Consider the following 18,483-nt stretch of genomic DNA (forward strand, 5'->3'; position numbering starts at 1 on the left):
TCTGTGTGTGTGTTTGCATGTAATCGATGCCCTGCATCCATTAAAAAGATGTTCGTCTGCCTGTCGGTGGGGAATCGTAGATCATGTGGTAATAAACATCACGTAGGCAGTTTGCCCTGACCTCTACACACGCCGTATCACACCCTTTGTCCTTCAGACATGAGTAAACACACACTCACTAATCTGAAGGTGTCCGACGTGCAAAAAGCCTTCTCTTTCCATCTATGCCACTTTACACTTTAACCGCATCTGAGCACCTCGTTTCACCGATACACGCACGCTATGCATTATGACGACTTCATTGGCTTGTATTGTTTTTAAATTAGGCTAATTATAATTAGTACATCCTAACCTTACACCCACACCTTGAAGAAACCTTTTGGCATAGTTAGATTATAATTATGATATTATTTAGTCCCTTTATGAAGCTGTGAGAGCCTCTAAGAGGTGCCCACAATGAAGGCTATTTCATTCGGTCTCAACAAAGATAGCAAACCTGACCCTCACCCATCCACCTCATACGTTTGATGTCAGCTGTGCATGATAAGTGGATATCCTCCTAACAGCACACCAGTGGGACAGAAAAAAACACCCCCTCCTGTCCAGATGCAGTCAGGGGTTCACAATGGAAATCGATTTGTGCATCATATCATGGTTACATTAATTACACGGTAGTGCATTTCTAAAAGACCTCATAGCCGCCCATGATCCTCACTTTGACACTCAGCTGGATGGACTCGTGAGGATGTGGGGTGGTTAGAGCACTTATGCAGCGCTGACCAATATATCCAACTGTTCTGAAATACAGTGTAGTACAATACAATTCAATTTTATTAATAGAGGGTAGTTTTGGGCCTGAAAACAGACAAACCATTGTTAGGAAGAGTCGACTGGAATAGTGGGTTAACTATTGAGTAGGGGTGTAACGGTACATATATTCGTCCAGTTACACGACGAATACAGTCAGTCACAGGTGATCCACACTACAATCCAGAAGGGGGCGCGCACGGTAATGCTTTATAGCCTAACCACTTTTAACCAGCATTAACCACCAATAATCACAATAAGCTCTGTGTTTTGTTACTTTCGATAAGAAACAAAGTTTCATCTTTCAAATTCTGTCCATTTTATCACGAAATTCAAACAATAAATGCCGTTTTTGATGTGGCGTGACAGATCGCTGTGTAGGCGCGGAGCGCGAGTGAACGCGATCATCTATTCCTCTACACTACTGCAGTATGAACATGAAGGTATGTTGAAAGATACAGTACAACATACTGAAACGTATCATATTACCCTAATATTTTGAAATATGGTTGCATTTTACACAGATAAATGTTAAAATCAGTGTGGATAAGGTGACTGTCATCCCTGTTACCCACGTGTCCAGACCTGTTACTCTGGAAAAGTAACAGGGCTGACGGTAACAGGTTTGACAATTTTAAGGTAATTTGCTATTTGCTAGCTAACAGACTAGAGGTGCATCCCAATTCACGTATTTATGCACTATTCTATGACGTTTTTAAGTATTAATAGTGCAAGTAGTGTGTTCACGCTGAAAATTCCAAAAGGAAAAAGTGCACTTTAAATACCTGGATGATGCACTAAATTAACGGAAAAAACGAAGTGTGGAATATTGGACACTTTATGCTCAACTGTCGCAGCTTTAAAGGGATAGTTCACCCAAAAATGAAAATTTGATGTTTATCTGCTTACCCCCAGGGCATCCAAGATGTAGATGACTTTTTTTCTTCAGTCGAACGCAAATTATGATTTTTAACTGCAACCGCTGCCGTCTGTCAGACAATAATAGCAGTGATTGGGAACTTGAACAATAAGAGTCAAAAAAACTTCCATAGACAAATCCAAATTAAAACCTGCGGCTCGTGACGACACATTGATGTCCTAAGACACGAAATGGTTTGTGTGAGAAACCGAACAGTATTTATATAATTTTTTACCTCTAATACACCACTATGTCCAACTTCGTTCAGCTTCCGGCTAGTGAGGTCTGATCGCGCTCTAACAACGGAAGTGATGTCTTGCGCTCATTGAAGTATATGGGCGAAACATCACTTCCGTCAACAGAACGCGTTTTTTGACCTCACTAACAGGAAGTTGGACATAGTGGTGTATTAGAGGTAAAAATTATATAAATAATGTTCGGTTTCTCGCACAAACCGATCGTTTTGTGTCTTAGGACATTAATGTGTCGTCAGGAGCCGCAGGTTTTAATTTTGATTTGTCTAAGCAAGTTTTATTTACTGTTATAGTTGAAGTTCCCATCTACTGCTATTATTTGACCGACAGACGGCAGCGGTTGCAGTTAAAAATCATAATTTGCGTTCGACTGAAGAAAAAAAGTCATCTACATCTTGGATGCACTGGGGGTAAGCAGATAAACATCAAATTTTCATTTTTGGGTGAACTATCCCTTTAATTACATAGCGGAGGAGGAGGTATCGGACTCCGTTGTTAAATGACAAAATAACCTTATACAATTCACGTACTACATGGATGAGTACATAGTGCATAAGTGCATAGTGTATAGTGCGTCATTTGGGATGCAACAATCACTAAAGCACGTTGTACACTTTGAAGGGATATCACTTGTAGATAATGATTATATTACATTAAATAAATAGCTGTTTAAATGTAGACTTTGAAAATGGTAACAGGTTTGACATTGCATGATAACCCCCTCTTTTAAAAGGGTTTTTTTTTTTTTTTTGGTGAGGGTAACAGGGCTGACATGGAATCGGGGACACAGATAAAATGATTTAATATTTAATAAAAAAGTAATGTATACTTATGCTAAAACATTGCTTGAGAATAAGACTATACTTATGCAATATGCAAATGTGATTTTTGTATCATTTGCATTCAATTTGCAAATTAAAAGTCCTGCTGAAAAAGAACAATCATAGTAAGGGACAGGCCAAAAACCTTAACCTTGTCAGAATAAATGCAATTTTAATTATTTAAAATAATATTTAACTGAATTTACTTGATAAAACAATACACAGTATATGTATTTTAATCATTTATTTGTGGTTTTAGTACTTCTATGTCTGATTATTTCTTAGGGACGAAAAAGGCATCAAATTCATGGAATATATATATATATAGATATATATATATATATATATATATATATATATATATATATATATATATATTATGGTAACACATTGTATCATATATATATGATAAAACATTAGTTAATGTATTAACTACTAATATTAGTTCATGTTAATGAACCTTATTGTAAAGTGTTTATATATATATATATATATATATATATATATATATATATATATATATATATATATATATACGCCAAAGTAGCGCGCGGACGCCTGTCACTCACCGAACGGATTTATTACTCACGAGGATAGGTATGCAAAATGAACTCATATGCAATTTGCTCATTTATGAACTAACTGTGTTTGAGAGTGAAAGTTGGATGGGGGGCAGCTTGCATAAAGGGGGGCAAGTATATATATATATATATATATATATATATATATATATATATATATATATATAAGAAAAAAACCCTGATGAACTACCATTCTAAAGTTTGGGGTAGCATAAAAAATATTAATTAATACTTACTATTCAGCAAGGATGCATTGATATATTGATAAAAAAAGTAACTTTTACTTTAATAATGACTTTATAATGTTATAAAATATTTTTGTAAGGAGAGATTTTTTAAAACTTTCTATTCATCAGAGAATAAAAAGAAATCATGTTTCCCACAAATATATTAAGCAGCAAAAACAACATTTTCAACATTGATAATAATAAGAACTATTATTAATAATTAAGCAATATAATAACTGATAATAGTTGAGCACCAAATCAGCATATCTGCATACATACATGACAATGTAAATAGTGTGTACTAGATATACAATTAGATATAAAATTGAATCAATATAAATATGTATAAATCATTAATAATAAAAATAATGAATTAAGATAAAGTATATATTAAAAGTATAGTATATTAAAGTACAATCTCTATAGGCCTATATTAGTATGCAATTAATATTATATAAATAAAAATGACTAACAAAAAAAATGCATACAGTTAATACAAATATGCATGCCCACTAATGATTTCCCTTGCGCAATAAAAGAACAGGTTGTGTGTGTGTGCGCGCGCGCTCGTCCGGTAGGCTGCGCTATGCTCGCACCCGCAGGAGTCGCTCCCCCCCCCCACCCCCCTTCCGTGCGCGCGCTTCCTCGGTCCCACGCCGAGAGAGTGTATGTGTGTAAGAACGCTTGTGTGTGAACGCTGGAGCACATTGCTGTTGCAGGAGCTTCGGCGAGACGGTCGCACTACCGATGCGCGGTCGGATACGGAACTTCTCATGGATACGCCAAAGTAGCGCGCGGACGCCTGTCACTCACCGAACGGATTTATTACTCACGAGGATAGGTATGCAAAATGAACTCATATGCAATTTGCTCATTTATGAACTAACTGTGTTTGAGAGTGAAAGTTGGATGGGGGGCAGCTTGCATAAAGGGGGGCAAGTATTGAAGGAGGTTTATTCCGCAGTAAAGGCATGCGTTGCATTGGCTGTGTTATGCGATTGGGGTTTCAGACCTCTTTGCAATGCATCTTAGGGCTATATTGTGATTGTGTATTGATCTTTTGATTAGATATGCAGTGCAGGAGAAGGTGGGATGTCGTAGCATCCTGATTTAAGTTGTCATAGGGGGGACAGATTAGAGACAGGGGGTGATATCTGCACACAGAAGACTTGTGGACACGCAGAGGGCAGAGAAAGTTGTTGGAGGTGTGGTAGATGTTAATGCATGCATGGTGCAATGGCAAGGTGGGAAGCTCACAAGGTCCCGAGCATCCATGGAAGGGCTGTAAATTTACAGGCGGCCCCCGGTGCATGTGTGTATTCTCAAGGGACCCAGTGCATCTTTTAATTAAAACCCACGGAGCACGGACTGCACATCACAGATCCTCCACAGGAGTGTGTGTAGTCTCGCTCTCTCTCTCTCTCTCTCTCTCTCTCTCTCTGTGTGTGTGTGTGCTTCACGTATTAATGTGCTGAATTCACTTTTTTCTCGCCATCCTCATAAGATTGGCTTCACACCGCTCTGCGCTCGGATGATGTTGGCGTGCTCCGCACATCAATGGGACACACACACTCTCCGAAATGCGACACTGCTCTGCGTTTGGTGAATACAGAGAGATATAGGGTCAAATAGACATCGATATATGCATGCTTGCATACATAAACATGCATCCATGCATATAAACAAAACTGTATAAAGGACATGCTCATAAGCATTACATCCAACGTGTTGTTGCTGAAAAGAAACATAAGCCACATTTGATTCAAACTGTTAAGGACAATTCAAACTACTTCAGTTTTGTTTAGCACTAACTATCACTTTTATAGATTAATTACAATACTCATTGCCAGCATTAGATCAGTTTCGATATGCTTTTGCACCGGTTGCAGCGTCGGCTTGAGTTTTGGGACAAATCCAGGCTGGGCTGGGCAGGGGTTTATTTACGAGAAACTCTTTGATTGGTAATTTTGCTTGTGATGATATTTTGTGATCCACTTTTGAATTTAAAGGTCTACTCCTCCCCCTAATGAAAATATCATTTACTCACCCTCATGTTGTTCTATCTTTCTTCTGTAGAACACAATAGGAGATATTTTGGAAAATGTCTCTGTGTCCATACAATGAAAGTCAATGGGGTCCAATGTTGTTTGGGTGCCATCATGTCTTGCGTTCTGAACTATTCAGTTAAGTATTTTGAGAAATGAGTTATGTTTTTATAATGACCAATACTAATACCTAGAGAAGAGTGATCAATATAATGATGATATTTAATAACATTTAATAATAGCAAATGAAATCCACAGCAATGCTGAAATTAAATTGAAACATTTAACAAAATTTACTAATATTTTGCATGGAATATCATGGTAGTAAATGCAGTCAGCATATCATTCCAAACTTGTATGATTTTGTTCTTCTTCTATGGAACACAAAAGTAAATAATTAGCAGAAAGTCTAAGCTGCTCTTCTCCATACAATGAAAGTAAATGGTGACCATAGCTGTCAAGTGAGATTTTCACTGAATATTGACTTAAATTTCAAACATAACTAACATATGACTGGACGATTTATAGCGCCTACATTGTTAAAAAAACAAAAAAAAACAAATCATGATTTATTATTACAACATTTTTTTCTTTTGTCAAATCAACTTAGATAATTAATGTGTTTCATATAACATAATATTTTGAATTTCTGTTGATTAAATCAATCACCTTCATTGTATTAACTCAAATTTTTAATTTCAATGAACTCCAAATTTTAACTCAAATTTTTTACAGTGTAGGGCTGCACAATTAATCAAATTTTTCATTGTGATTACGATAACGGATGCCACAATTTCATAATCGTTCAAAGGTGCGATTACATCAAAAAATATCCACTTACACTTTATTCTGCGTGCTTAAGAGGTGCGTTTAGAGCATGTTACGTTGTGAGAGGCGAATCACGACTAACTCAGAGTGTAAAAAGTCTAACCTAGCACAAAAGGAACTAGTGACGTAAGCGTACGCTGATTGGTCGAACGAATGCGAAATACCAGCACCCGCCATTTTTAAAAGCTGTGTACACAGCCTATATATTTTCTCCTTATATATTTTCTACTCTACAAACATGGAAAACAGTGATCGATGGACCTCTCAACCTAACCTTATGACTTTGAGCGGACCAAGCAAAACATTATTATGTATTTCTGCTCAGCTAACGACACTGGGCATCAACCACATGGCAAAAGCTAATACTTTTTCATACTGTCCCAGTGCTGTCAAAATAAAAGTCTGCCACGCTATCAAAATAAAAGTCACAACAACAAACGCAGTTTACGTCACTTCAGAGTTCCTACTGGCGGTGCGGACGCAACCATGAAAATGTCCATAGGGCCATTCCTAGAACAGCATGGTGCGAAAGCCCCTATTATTATGACATGCATATGTTTACTTTTTATTATTATTATTATTATTATTTAAGTAGAGACCAAACAAATGTATAGTTGAAATTTGAGGCTTAATGCTATAGAAAAAGAGTGTTTTCATCTTGTTTTTGTTATTTTTACACAAAAATGTTGCATGCGGTTGCTTCAAACAATGCTATAAAGATATTCAAAACATCTTTCAATGTAATTGTGATAATCATAATTAATAGTCGCAATTACATTTTCACGGAAATAATCGACAATTATGATTTTTGTCATAAATGTGCAGCCCTCTATGGACAACTTTTCTCATGCTTTTATTGTGTTTTTGGTGCTAGACCTGAGCTTTTAGCTTATTCTAATCTCAAAATTTCGGAGATATCAATCTATCACTAGTTAATATGACAACCGTATTTGTTAATGTTTGTCAATGCGTTATTTTCCTGTTACAATTTAATCGCTGTCAGGTAGCACAGTAAAGCAATGCACTTTTGCTCTGCTAATGCACAAACTATAAAACATCAAAGCACAGTGGAAACACATATTGAGTGAGTGTCTGAGTGAGTGAAAGAGGAGGTAGTTGTGTCTGTGAAGAGCAACACACACACTTTTGTCCGCGTTCCAAACAGCTGTCTGTTCGGATACATGATATGTTTTCGAGAAAACATTTTTTTTTACTGGTCCACCTGTTCAGTTCCGTTTGTCCTTTATGTGTTCATCAGTCTGTGTGTGTGTGTATGAGGGTAGAATGACCTCTACGTCGCTGATCAATGCAGACGTTCTCCCTTAGAAACGGAGGGATGTGTCCCTGTGTGGGGCGACCCTTCCCCCATCTGTTCCCAGCGCAGCCCAGCGTGTGTGTGCGAGCCGATTCTCAGCATCTGTCTTTGCCAAATGCCAGGGCTCAGTGGACGCTTCACATAAAATCAGCGCCCCGCTCTGGGTGTGTGAGGGGGTAGGGAGTCCTGATGTGCCGTTGTTGCGTCTCAAAGCGTTCGTGCCATTGTTTGTGTGCGCTGTGTGTGTGTGCGTGCTTTTGTTCTCCGCTTGCGCTGGAATGCTCTTCAGTGCTGTGTCAACTGTAGAGACCCCCTCAGATCCCGTCCTACACCCCGCGGCCCCTCTCTTCAATGTTTTCCCTTGTTTTTCAGTCTTAATTTGTTTTGTCTTGCCCTTCTACTCTGTCATTTTTCATAGAGCACTTAAAGACGGAGTAATTAGAGTGGGCTCTTTCTGAAAGTTTCTTTCTGTGTGCGGTCGGGCCCCGTCAGTATGACAGAGGGCCACACGTATAAACAAATGTCTAAGACAGTAGAATACCAGGCTCTCTTTGGCTGTGTCTTAAAACTTAGTGAGCTGCCTGTCTACCTAGATAGCATTTTTGGGCATTATAGATGCGTTCCCTTACTAAAAATGACTATTGTATTCATATACTGTTATGTAAATGCAATTCAAAGAAGACTGTGACATTAAAATGATACATTTTAACAAAAGCATAAAGCATAAAATCATAAAAATATAAATAAATAAAATAATTTAAAATAAAATCTTCCAACTTTTTTTTTTGTTGGTTGATCAGGTTACATTACATTGGTTGCAAAATGTAATATTCATTTGATACAACAGTTCAATAAGCAATAATTTGGATTATATTAATCATTTATTTTTAGACACAACGTTGTCAGTTTGGACAGTTTTTGCTCTATTTTGCCAATGAAAAAAGTTCCAAACAAAGCAGAAAGTTCCCAGCGACACACTGCAGTTTCATTCTTGAATGAATCGGGTGAGTCAATGATTCAATGACCCATTCATAAAGTCAATGGACAAATTCTTTCAGCCATTTTGAACTAATCAGTTTAATGAATGATTCTATGATTCACTTATTATGACTTGCCACCACTACATGTCCTGAAAAGTGAAGCCAAAACATTTCTATTTCGCTCCCTTGTGGCTGGATGCAGTATAGGTCATAAACGCCACCCCATGTAATCAAATGGGATGTGAGGCAAACTAAAAAAATCCAATTACACTTCAAATAATTTTTTTTTTAACAAAGATGGTTTGTCATTTCATGCAGATTTAAACATAAAATGGTACTTTTCTAAGTAAACAATTCATATACTGTGGTATTTATGTGGTAATCCAAAGCACTTCAAAGAATACTATGGTGCTACCACACTGTTAAAAATTAAAGTTGAGAAAACTTAAAAGTTTAAGGCAGCCATGCTGCGGAAGATTTTTGAGTTTTCTCAACTTGTTGTTGTATAACAAGAACAAATTAAAACAAGTTGAGAAAACTCAACATTTTCATTTAGCTGAAAACCAAAAACCAAAATTATATTTGGGTTACTGTTAAACTCTTTATCCTCTTCAAGGTTTTGTGTTCTGAAATGATAAATTAAAGCTGTTGTAGTAAAGTTCTTTGGTAATGAGGAATCAAATGAAGTTTTAATTTAGCTGAAAACCAAAACCATACATGCAAAATTTAGCAAAAGCATATTTTTTTGTTCATAGTGAAGTGCATCCACATGGTAAACATATTTAGTTGTTGCAGCTTATCCATGTTGTGTGCATGAAATAGACAATAAAAGTCAAAACACATAATCAGAGAAGTGCTAATTAAACATCAAAGAAGATTTTTTAGCCCTCTGAAACTATTTCAGTCGAAACCAAAAAAAAACCTGAGAATTGCTGTTTTTTCTGCCTGGTTTCAGTTGTTGAAATTTCAGTGCATCACTAGTATTTTCATAGTTTGACGTATTACCATTGCACCAAATCCCAAAATCATCCCAAAAGTGTATTTGACCATGTTTAGGTATGTAGCTCACAAGATTTTAAGACACATTCTGTGTGTGATAGCTTATTAAAACACTCAAGTACCTTGTTTGGACAGAAGTCACAGGTCTTTTGTTCCCTGTCTGTCTTTGTCTTTCATTTGCGTTTCACAATGATCATAGCAGCTAATTAACAGCATTGTAATTAGTCAGGTAATAAAGCTTCAAGTCAAGAACAACTGCTCAAGGGAGCATCTCTTTAATGAGCACTGATGCTGTTGCGGATTCGGCTGCGTTCGGTGGATTTGCAGTGTGTGTGTGCTGTTTGCTTTCTTGGGAAAGAAAGTGAGAGTCAAAATGAGTACATTGGTTTTGATCCAGCTCGGTAGACCAGAAGAGAGAAACGCTAGATTGAAAGAGCGAGCGAAATGCAGGGTTTGGTCCAGTGTGGTCGACTGGCGGTTGAAATCTGAGCATGTGATTTTAGGCTAAGAATACACCTCTGAACGACACACACACTAAGATGAACACAATATAACTGCAATGTAATGATTTTTTGAAGTAAATAAAACAAAGATTATTGAAGCACAGTACGTTTTACAAGAAAATAATATTTCAGTCTTTCGAAAATTAAAGTTTAATTTAATGTGTTACTTGACATTACTTTTTAATAATTTGTGAAATTTACTAACAATTTCTGAGTGAAAATTGTTTCATATTTTTTCATTGATAAATTGAGAATCACATTTTTTTTGTTTTAAACAGAGATCACAATTCTCTTACAATTCTGAACATAACATGTAATTTACTAAAGGTTCTGAGAATGTTAATTGCTGCAGTTTATTTAAATTGTTTAACAAATCAATTCATTATTTTTTAATAAACGGTTTGAATGAATGATTCAACAACTCACTCATAAATACTTCACTTTTTTGAACGAATCTCTTGAATGAATGATTCAATGACTCACTCATAAATACTTCACTTGTTTCATTACTGGATGAATCAGTTTTTTTGAACGAATCTCTTGAATGAATGATTCAATGACAAATACATTTATTAACAGTCACTTGTCGCCACCTACTGGTGTAACAATGTAATCCATACAGTCGTTAAAGCACCATTTTCTTTATTATACAAACTATTCTTTATCTATAAACTTTTATCCCACTACTTCTATGATAATATGAATATCTGTAACACAGAAATAATGATACTGTGTGGTTGAAAAAACCTAGACAGCCTAACTGCTCTCTCTGGTTCAGCGGCAGCGCCAACACAGATTTTAATGTTCCAGGGTGATTTTGGTTTAATAGACACAGGCGAATTGCTGTCATTTAGTTGTGTTTGCGTATAGCGTGATGGGTGTGTGTGTGTGGCGGCTGGTGAATGATGTGCTCTGAGCACATGCTGTCGATTCGGTGACGCCCTTGTCTGTCTCGCCGGCGAGCCTGATGTGTATTGATCCAGTATGCCACCATCAGTGCCAACCACACACACACTTACACACACATGCACACTAGACATCCTCTCTGTTAGCAGTCTGAGAAAAACTCTTACCTTCCTGACAATCAGAAGCAACTTGATCATTCAAACCAGCCAATCATGGCTCACTTTAATAGCAGCTAACCTAGAATCCCAGCAAAATCACTGCATTCTTACAAAGGAAGTAATTTGGATAGAAACCTATTGACTTTTCTTTTTAAAGAAACGCCTTGTTCTGTCCATCAGCGGACTGGCGATTATCTTAGTGTCACAGTAATTTGTTGATTGTTCAAAATCACAAAATAAAAGTTTTTTTTGATGGCTGATTTTCCTTTCGAAGGTAAAGCATGCTTAAAATCGAGATGAAATAAAAGTGTAACCTATTTACTTACTATTTTACTTATAATCCTGGTCTTATTGCACATTATTTGAAAGAAGAACATTTTGTCAAAAGATTTCTTTTTTTGGTGTGTGTGTGTATATATATATATATATATATATATATATATATATATATATATATATATATATATATATATATATATATATATATATATATATATATATATATATATATATATATATATATATATATATATATAATAAATATATCTCTTGCTGTTTAGTATATCATCCAATTAATTCTCGACAGATAAAACTACTGCCAATACATACACGGCACGCTGCTGTGAGCAAGTAAGACATGCTACTGCTGTACAATATAGCGTACATAAATAGCCGTAGCAGATCTGTACAGGTGGAGCTGGGGAAGGTGGAGGACTTCTGAAGCACGCTGCGCTGCTAAGCAATGCTAACTCATGTATTTAAAGATTAAGCACTCATTGGCTACTAATACAGCAGGAACCAATCATCTGTGACCTATAGATAATGATGTGATACTTAGCAGGTTGTGTTAGCGGACCTGTTAGCCTGCCCATTAGAGTTTCATGCCAGAACTTTGTATTTATACACCCCTTATTTGGGTGTGAGCAAAAATACGCCATTTTTGTGTGTGTCCCTTTAAATGCAAATGAGCCACTTTTCAGAAGAGGGCGGAGCTTTAACAGCTTGCGCTTTGGTTGCTCAACAACAACAAAGCTGGACAATCTCACGCAGCCAAAATGACGATTGTACTTATTTTTGACGTCATCATTTTACGTAAAGAGTTATATAGGCGAATACCAGGTCTGTTCACGAAACGCTGGTGTTATGAGGTGCATTAACCTGCTTATTGCTCAGAAAAACAAACAAACACTTTTTAAAGTGATTAGAAACTTGAAATTGGACCACCCACTCACATCCGCTCACACACATTCGTCTCTCTGCTTGTTGATATCTCCTTCTCTCCCATATTCCTCCAGCGTTTTTCCCTGATGTGTTTTTGTTAGGCTCTGATTCAATACGTCGCTTGAGATAAATTCTGTTTTTCAGTGGGTTGATGTTACCGGAAGCAGGGGAGCAGCTCATTTAGGACAAGGCACTGGTGGGTCGATAACTTGTTAGAGCTCCATTTGACAAGATGTTGTTCACAGAGGTAATTTACCCATAAACTCGCTAAAGTTGCCACTTACGTCACTGTCACACTAGTGTGGATAAGCACAAATCAAAAGCGCATTGATCGACGTGCAACCTTTATAAGACAAACACCTGGGTGTGTGTTTGTGCACTTGGGGTAGTAGTTTATTGTTGCTCTGTTGCTTAGTGTTTGTTTGTATGTGAGTGTGTGATTTTTAATTGATCATGTCTTTTATAAAGTAGTTATATTGCTTTTCCCCTTACAAAAAAGTCTTGTGGCGATACCATTTCACTGAATGATCAGCATAGTCATGTACAGTATATGACTTAAAGGGTTAGTTCACAAAAAAAAAATGAAAATTCTGTCATTAATTACTCACCCTCATGTCGTTCCATACCCGTAAGACCTTCATTCATCTTCTGAAGACAAATTAAGATATTTTTGATGAAATCCGATGGCTCAGTGAGGTGTCCATTGACAGCAAGTTAATTTACCCTTTCAAATGCCCAGAAAGATACCATATTTAAAACAGTTCATGTGACTACAGTGGTTCAACTTTAATGTTCTGAAGCGATGAGAATACTTTTTGTGTTCCAAAAAAACTAAATAACGACTTTATTCAACAATATCTAGTGATGACCGATTTCAAAACACTGCTTCGTGAAGCTTCGCAGCTTTACGAATCTTTTGTTTTGAATCAGTGGTTCGGAGCGCGAATCAAACTGCCAACGTCACGCGAACCATTGAAAAACTAAAACCATTGAAAACACTTATGACATAACGAGGCCTCGTTTACTGAAATCACATGACTTTCAAGCTCTGAACCACTGATTCGAAACAAAAGATTTGTAAAGGTTCGAAGCTTCATGAAGCAGTGTTTTGAAATCGCCCATCGCTAGATATCGTGGGAGTCCTTATTTTGTTTTTTTTGCCGCACAAAACGTATTCTCGTCACTTTATAACATTAAGGTTGAACCACTGTAGTCACATGAACTGTTTTAAATATGGTATCTTTCTGGGAATTGAAAGTGTTAATTATCTTGCCTTCAATGGAGGCCTCACTGAACCAATGGATTTTATCAAAAATATCTTAATTTGTGTTCCGAAGATGAACGAAGGTCTTACGGGTGTGGAACGACATGAGGGTGAGTAATAAATGACAGAATTTTCATTTTTTGGTGAATTAACTTAGTATTATCTAGTAAATTATGCTAGTACTCGTGCAGATTTTTTGGGGAAAATGTGTGGGCCATAATGAAGGGAGGCAGCCTATTTCTTGAAAAATGAATGTTGAAAAGTTCATAATTGGTTTTCATATGTTACTCAAAAGTTACTCAACTAATATTTTCAAAATAATCCAAATCCAGTAGGCTTTTGCGGTACTTGTTAGCATTCAAACAATAAGTGTGTGTTTACACATTTGGGAATGTGCACCATGCACATTCCCAAATTTCTATATATCCTAATTATTGTTGATGTATTTCATTTTTCCAGGAGCTCATTGCTTCTACCTTAAAATTAAATGCTAACAGTGTTTGTAAATTAATTGCACAAATTATTACACTATTTGCTAACTGCATTCTTCTAATATTGTAATTTTGACATGCATTCTCTGTAAAGCTGCTTTGAAACGAAATGTATTGTGAAAAGCGCTATACAAATAAATGTGAATTGAAAAATGTGAATTGAATTTAGCATCATCTCTGTTAAACTTGCCTTAATTTATGTCAAAGCCTTGCCATCTTTGCCTTGACAATTATGTTTATTATGCCAAAAACATTTTTTTGTGTTTTATTTCTCAATTTAAACTTAAATGAGAATTGTCAATGTTGTACCGGCTTGATTTTGAGGCAGATTTAAAGGGATAGTTTACCCAAAAATGAAAAGTCATCATTTACTCCCCCTCAAGTAGTTTCAAACTTGTATGAATTTCTTTCTTCTGCTGAACATAAAAGAAGATATTTTTTTTTTAAATATTGGTAACCAAACAGTTGATGACCCCACTGACTTCTACTATTACACTATGGAAATCAATGTGGTCCATCAACTGTTTGGTTACCGACATTCTTCAAAATATCTTCTTTTGTGTTCAGCAAAAGAAAGAAATTCATACAGGTTTGGAACAACTTGAGGGGGAGTGAATGATGACCGAATTTTCAGTTTTGGGTGAACTATCCCTTTAAAATAGATTCAAGGTATTGTTTTCATGTCTTTCATGTTATTTGTATGTACAGTAGATTTGCGGTAGAGCAGCTCCATGATCATGCATTTCTAGGGAATGAGCTGATAATATGTATACCTTGAAAGTGATGCAATTACTTTAAGTAAAAATGCCTGTCAAATTAATAAATTTAAACTTAAAGCAGAGCATGAATCAGAGCCGCTTGCATTCTACACAGCTGATTGAGTTTCAGTTTTGTCGTTGCGATGTTCCACTTGCCTTTAATTTAGAGTCAGAATGTTAGAACAATCTGTTTAGAATTGATTATTGTCTTTTCTTGTGTTTATACTTGTTGATTTCATTTCAGAATCCATATTGTAAGTAGAAGGCTTTCTTCTTTTGATGAATAGCTCTTGATAGGGACTGGCGGTATGGAGGGTTTATTTTTCCATCTTTGTAAGTTTGGAAACTCAACTACACATTTGACCCTGGAAAAGAGGGGGCCCATCCATAAATTTTGTCCCGCGCTTTGTGAAATTTAACAAAAGTTATGGGTGGTACTTGTTAGTGGTTGTTTAGTGTATATGTTCATGTGTATATATATGTGATACATACATGACATGCATACATTCTGAGGTTTAGCACTGTATGGTGCTCTGTTGTTTATCATGTTTGTGTTTTATTCATGTGTGTAAGTTCTCATAGTCCATTGTGTTGTTTATTTATGTGTTTGTTATAGCCAAGGGGATTGGTAAACTATGGCTGTTCTGCTCATAATGGAAGTGGAGCGTGTTCAGACTGCGCAGCTGCCTAGAGCTTTCTCCGTGTGTGTCTTTGTAAACACTTATATGTTCTTCACGTACGGAGGGTGTGTGTTGTGTTCAATGCATTTGTGGAGGTGGTTGCCTGAGATCAGAGCGGCTCAGTTTATGTGAGATTAGTTACTTGTACATTAGGGCCAAAAATGTCCCCAGAAGTTAGCTAAACCTGACAAAACCTCACTTATGGGAAGTCCTCTGCGGTAAAAATCATTCATAAATACATTAAATACAAACTTTTTTTTTTTTAGAGTCTGGGTTTGCCTGTAGTCATAGGGTTAGCATTAGAAGATATATGGTATGGCCTCTTTTAGATAGCGAAGTAAACTTGTGTGTGATCTGTTTTAGTGCGTTTTACAAGCTGTAATTGGGTTTGGAGCTCATTATTACTGCCAGAAACACAAATCACACACGTCGAGAGAGATATTGTAGAGAAAGGAGAGATTTAATGATGGGAGCGGGACTTGAAGGTTGTTCTTTCATTGCAGCAGATTCTTCAGACAGTGACTGGGTCTTTCTGAGTGTGTGTGTGTGTGTAAAGTGTTGAGATTTGATTAGTTTTGAAGGTGAGGGAAGCCCAGAGACACCAATATAAACACACACACTCGGCAGTATGAGTCACACATTCATGGTTCTTTCGCCCAGTGTGCAGTCAGTGCACTTTTATCTGACATAAATTCACAGTTATAAACACATACATGACACACAAAGACATAGAATACACATAGATAGACACACATTTATTTAGCTATCTGCTTCTGTTGTTGAATATGCAGTAGACTAAATAAAACCTACGGCATAATTATAGCTGAAATTTTTTTTTGTTTTGTTTATTTTTATATTGTTTTTATTAATGAGGACATTCCCAAAGGTTTCTTCAGATCTAGCTTACTTTGTAGGACATAAGTCCTACTTAGGCACAAATAGGCCTACATACTCAAAATAGTTTTTTTCCTGTTCTTTAATTTACTTGATTATAATGAGCTAATACAGCACACGATTCCTGAAAATGTTATCACTGTGCCATTGTATCAATCCATTTGTTTATCTAAGTCTACATCAGTTTTGTGTTGGAGCTATGAATACATTTTCTTGCATTAAAGGTGCATTAGGTGATCTGGGAAATGCTAACGTTAGCCTGCTAGCATTGAAAGCACCCTCCCTGCAAATCGCCGTCCAAAGCCACGCCTCCTCCAAAACACTTAAAGTGTCATGCACACACAACAGCTGCTCTTGGCAAAGCCTTACAAGAGATGGCGTTAAACTTCTATGTCTCAAAGCAACTAACATTACAATAATAATGAACGTAAACAACTTAGAGAGCTTGTACCTGACTGCTGCAGATTCATTTCGGTGTTGATACTGTTGACATGGAAATGCATAATTCCGAGTCTGAGGACGTGAACAGCTCCGGTTAGAACGTCACAGGTTACCTTAATCTCTTAATTACGGTAGTTATGGCTTGAACACAGCATAAGCTTGTTGTTTTAATTCGTTAGGAAGTGTAAAACATGGCTGCTGTTTGTTTGCGGTGCTCAGTGACTGAGGTCTGTTTATATAAAGTGTATAAAGCATGAAACGCGCTGATGACGTATGATGTCTGCGCGAACAGGGAGCATGAGGGTATGTAAAAACATACGTTTATAGGCAGGTAGGACATTGTATTATTTCATTCGGACCAAAAATATAAAGATCGGGTGAACATTTTATGGTCCTATGCCTTCCACAGATGATGTATATTTATAAAAATACATTTAGACCATTTAACATTGTGATTGCTATCAGGATATGAGGAGACTTTCAACCAGTACAGCAAAAAAAAAATTCTGTAGGGAATCACCTATTGCACCTTTAATTGAAACTGGACAGTGGATTTCCTGTTCCCAGCATGCTTTGCATTGGAAAAGATAAGGGAGAGTAAAGCTGCGTCCGAAATCGAATACTTCTACTTCGAATACTATATATAGTACATGAAAAAATGTATGCGAACAGAGTAGTATGTCCGAATTCATAGTATTCGGAAAAAAAAGTAGGTTAAAAGTACCCGGATTGACTTACTACTTCCGGTGAGATTCTGAAGTGCACTTATGATGGACACTTTACTATCCCATGAGGCCACAGGAGAGGATTTGTGAATGGAGTTGAATAGATGTAACTGATGCTGGTAGGTCATTTGGACAGTATCAACATGGCGGATGTAGTACGTTCAAATTCATTCATACTACAAAAGTTGGTATCGTAATCAAACTCGTATGTCCTGTTGATCCCATATATTACATAAAGTAAAAAGGTTACCAAAAGTTTTAAGCTAGTCAAGTTTGACACATTGAATATTATTATGATTTCCTTAATTTAGTTAGGCTTGTCCACTACACAGGGGTGCGTTTTCCGAAAGCATCGTTAGCAAACTATGGTTGTAAGTCCCATTGAACTCTATTTGTAATGACGGAACTTGCGACTATAGTTCGCTTTGTGAAACGCACCTCAGGTTGATTGTGTTATGTGGTAATTTGATGTAAAAAAAACAAAAACAAACAACCAATGTGCACCACTGTCCTAAATTGAATAGTTAAGTCAAAAATTGTGTGTGCTCTGGTTGCATTATGATGCCAGTCTCAAGTGTGTGTGTGTTTCAGTCCGTGTCACACTCGTCACCCTCCTCAGATCTCTACCTGATCTCAGGTCTCTCTTTAGGTCTGTGTTTCCATGTG

The 18,483-nt window shown here is 36.6% G+C and overlaps 1 protein-coding gene across 2 annotated transcripts in view; it reads left to right on the plus strand.

The window, feature by feature from the left end:
- Window positions 1–4,327: 4,327 nt before the first annotated feature.
- fat3a (FAT atypical cadherin 3a) overlaps window positions 4,328–18,483 on the plus strand; it is a 209,114-nt gene continuing 194,958 nt past the window's right edge. For both annotated transcript variants that reach the window (XM_067365788.1, XM_067365787.1), the window contains exon 1: window positions 4,328–4,450. The gene's annotated coding sequence lies outside the window, so the exon portion shown is untranslated. The remainder of the gene's footprint in view (window positions 4,451–18,483) is intronic.

This window comes from Chanodichthys erythropterus, chromosome 17 (assembly GCF_024489055.1).
Source record: "Chanodichthys erythropterus isolate Z2021 chromosome 17, ASM2448905v1, whole genome shotgun sequence".
NCBI lineage: Eukaryota > Metazoa > Chordata > Actinopteri > Cypriniformes > Xenocyprididae > Chanodichthys > Chanodichthys erythropterus.